A 4610-nucleotide genomic window follows, 5' to 3' on the forward strand; every position below is an offset into this window, starting at 1 on the left:
ACTATGCCTAAATAAAAAAGAATACACACAGATGGCAGACAGTTATTTGAAAAGTTGTTCAACATAGTCAGAGAAATTTGAAATCAGAATCACAAAGAAATATTACTTCACATTTGTTAGGATGTCTTTATAAAAGTCAAAAGATAACTTGTATTGTCAAGAATGTGAAAAAAGAGTACTCTTGTCCAATATTGGTGGGAATGTAAATATGTACAGCCATTATGGAAAACATTGGAAGTTTCTCAAAAAAAAAAAAATATATAACAACCATATAATCAACAACCCCACCCCTAAGTATGTATTCAAAGAAATAAAGTTATCTTAAAGAGATATCAGCACTCTCATGTTCATTGTTGCATTATTCGTGAAGGTCAAGATCTGGAAAAACCCATATGGATAATGTGTCCATAAGGGTAATGAAAAAATATATATATGAACATTATTCAGCCATAAGAAATAACACAATCCTACTTTTGTGACAATGTGGATGAAGCTGCATCTCATTATACTAAAATAAGCCAAACAGAGAAAAACAAATCTATATTCTCACTAATCAGTCAGTTTAGTTTAGTTGCTCAGTTGCGTCTAACTCTTTGTGACCCCATAGACTGCAGTACGCTAGGCTTCCCTAGCCATGACTAACTCCTGGAGCTTGTCCATTGAGTTGGTGATGACATCCAACCAGCTCGTCCTCAGTTGTCCCCTTCTCCTCCTGCTTTCAATCTTTCCCAGCATCAGGGTCTTTTCCAATGAGTCCAATCTTCGCATCAGGAGGCCAAAGTATTGGAGCTTCAGCTTGCTTTCAATCTTAGCTTTGACCAGATGAACCTTTGTCAATAGTGTTTCTGCTCTTTAATATGCTGTCTAAGATGGTCATAGCTTTTCTTCCAAGGAGCAAGTGTCTTTTAATTTCAAGGCTGCAGTCGTCATCTGCAGTGATTTTGGAGTCCAAGAAGCCAGGAAGAAAAACACCAATACAGTATACTAACGCATATATATGGAATTTAGAAAGATGGTAACAATAACCCTGTATACGAGACAGCAAAAGAGACACTGATGTATAGAACAGTCTTTTGGACTCTGTGGGAGAGGGAGAGGGTGGGAAGATTTGGGAGAATGGCATTGAAATACGTATAATATCATATATGGAACAAGTCGCCAGTCCAGGTTCGATGCATGATACTGGATGCTTGGGGCTGGTGCACTGGGACGACCCAGAGGATGGTATGGGGAGGGACAAGGGAGGAGGGTTCAGGATGGGGAACACATGTATACCTGTGGCAGATTCATTTCGATATTTGGCAAAACCAATACAATATTGTAAAGTTTAAAAATAAAATAAAATTAAAAAAAAAAAAAAGAAATATAGTCTTGACAACCAAAGCTGAAAGAAAGATCACCACAGAGGAGTCAAGATGGCAGAATAAAAGGATGCAGAATTTGTCACTCTTCATAAGTACACAAATAATTCATCTACAAACAGAACAATTCCCACAGAGCACCTGCTGGACATTAGCATAAGACTTTGGACACCCAGAAGAATGAAAGACAGAAGATAAAAATAGTAGAATAAAAAAATGGACCAGAAACTCTTGTGGGGAGCTGAAGGTGACAGGAGGCCCCATCACTCAGAAAAACTCCATCACAGTGGGGAAATCAGCTTGGACAGAAAAAGACCTTTGGGAAATCAAAGGAGAATGCAGCAGATGGTCTGTGGAAGGCAGGACAAAGTAAGAACAGCATGCAGAGGTGGTCCTAGAATGACGGAGGAATAGGATGGGGAGACCACTTTCTCCCCTACAAAGTCATAAAAAGATCATTTGAATGCTGAGCAACTTCCACAAAACAACTTCTGAATGCTGGCGGATGACACCATGCACCCAGAAAGGTAGCCCATTCTCGTTTAAAGGAGGTAGGACAAAATATAAAGACAAAAAGAGTGACAAAAGAGTTAGGGATGGAGACCCATCCTGGCGAGGGAGTCAAGAAGGAGGAGAAGTTTCCAAACACCAGGAAACCCTCTCACTAGCAGGTCTGTGGGGAGTTTTGAAATCTCAGAGGGCAACATAACCAGGAGGGAAAACAAAAACAAAAACCAAAGTCCACAGAATATGTGCCTTAACCACAACTCCCAGCGGAGAAAGCCCAGACACTCAAGTCTGCCACCAGTGAGCAGGACAGATGAGGTTGCATGCTTAGGGTAAGGACCAGGCCTGAATGCCCTGAGGACAATCTGAGGGAGCTAAAGTGAGATAGCAACCCAAACTGTGGGATAGCCAGAGAGAGAGAGAGAGAAGAAAAAAAGAGAGAGAAGAGAACTTTGGCATGGAAAGCTCTAACCTAAGGCACAGGCTGGCCTGCTCACAGAACAAAGGATTGAGTGAATACCAAAGGAGAGCTAGCCAGCTGTGGACAGGCCCATTCCCCTGACGGAGGCAGAGAGGCAGGCAGGCAACAACCAGAGCTGAAAGGCAAGGGACAATCTTGGCCCCAGAGACGGCATCATCCACCAAACTGTGAGCAGGCTCCCAGTTGCTAACCAAGTCTTCCTGGGATCCTGGACAGTTGACATCTGCCAGGAGGGTCGCAACCTGAGATTCCCCAGAGGAGACACACAGCACACCTGAGACAGTGCTCTTGCAGCACACCCAGGAAACTGAGTGGCTGGGACTGGGGAGGTGATAAGACACACTACACACACCTGGCATAGTGCACTCACCAAGCACCTGGTTGCCTGAGCTGTTTGCACCTGGGAAGGGCACAAAACGCATGTCCAACTGAGTCTGTGCCTTTGTGGAGTACCTGAGAACCTGAACCTGAGCAGCCTAGACATGGGAAGTGAATGCAACACAGGGGCTGCTTTGGACAGTTCCGCTTCAGAGCAACCCGGAACCTGAGCAGTGTAGACAGGAAAAGCACAGGCACCATGAGCTGGGGCAAAGTCAGTGTAGTCCATACACTGCACGCACTCCCCACACACGCCAGTGGTATTTGTTTGCAGTGTTCCTCCCTCTACACAGCACAACTGAACAAGTGAGCCTAAATAAGTGACCACCTTCACCCCCTTGTGTCAGGGTGGAAATTAGACACTGAAGAGACTCGCAAACAGAGGAAGCCAAAATAAACAAAGAAGAGGGAGCCGCTCTGGAAGTGACAGGGGCAACAGATGAAAACCCTGTAGTTAGCATTGACTAAGCACTGGACGACAGAGGATGAGATGGCTGGATGGCATCACCGACTCAATGGACATGAGTTTGAGTGAACTCCGGGAGTTGGTGGTGGACAGGGAGGCCTGGCGTGCTGCGATTCACGGGGTCGCAGAGAGTCGGACACGACTGAGTGACTGAACTGAACTGGACTGAAGCATTGGAAAAGGCCTATAGACCTTGAGAAGAAGTATAAGCTGGAACAAGGAACTATCTGAAACTGAACTGACCCCACACTGCCCTCCACAGCTCCAGAGAAATTCCTAGATATATTTTTACTATTATAATTTTTAAGTTCTTTATTACTCCTTTAATTTTCATTTTTACAACCTACTATTACCTTTAAAAAAAGACCCTATTTTAAAAGCAAATTTCACATGCATATTTTTAATAATCTTTGTGATTGATTTTATTTTGCATTTTTAATATTGTATTTTTGAGAGTCTAAACTCTACTCTAGATTTTTAATCTTTGCTTTTTGGTATTTGTTATCAATTTTGTACCTTTAAGAATCTAATCTTCAGTACCCATTTTTACTTAAGGGTGTGATTACTGATTTGATTCCTGGGTTGGGAAGATCCCCTGGAGGAGTGCATGGCAACCCACTCCAATATTTTTACCTGGAGAATCCCATGGGCAGAGGAGCCTGGCAGGCTGAAGTCCATGGTGTCACAAAGTCCGACACAATGAAGCAACTAAGCACAGGACAGCACAGCACAAACTTACCTAAGGAGACAAAAGACCTATTATGCAGAAAACTGTAAGATACTGGCTATAGAAATCAAAGACCTCACTAACTGAAGGAGAGATATACCATGTTCTTTGTTTGAAAGAATCAATATTATGAAGATGACCATACTATCCAAAGCAATCTATAGATCCAATGCAACCAAATTACAATGGCATTTTCCACAGAACTAGAACCAAAAATTTATAATTTGCATGTAAACATAAAAGACCCCAAGTAGCCAAAGCAACCTTGAGAAAGAAAAATGGAAGAATTAAACTCCCTGTTATTGTTCAGTTACTAAGTCTTATCTGACTCTTTACAACCCCATGAACTGCAGCACACCAGACTTCCCTGTCCTTCACAATCTCCTGGAGTTTTCTCTGACTCATGTCCATTGAGTCAGTAATGCATTCCAACCATCTCATCCTCTGTAGTCTCCTTCTCCTCCTGCTTTCAATCTTCCCCAGAATCAGGGTCTTTCCCAATGAGTCAGCTTTTTTCACCAGGTGGCCAAAGTATTGGAGCCTCAGCATCAGTCCTTCCAATGAATATTCAGGGTTGATTTCCTTTAGGATTGACTGGTTTCAACTCCTTGCTGTCCAAGGAATCTCAAGAGTCTTCTCCAGCACCATGATTTGAAAGCATTAATTCTTATGTGCTCAGACTTCTGTATG

The sequence above is a fragment of the Bos javanicus genome, chromosome X (assembly GCF_032452875.1).
Source record: "Bos javanicus breed banteng chromosome X, ARS-OSU_banteng_1.0, whole genome shotgun sequence".
NCBI lineage: Eukaryota > Metazoa > Chordata > Mammalia > Artiodactyla > Bovidae > Bos > Bos javanicus.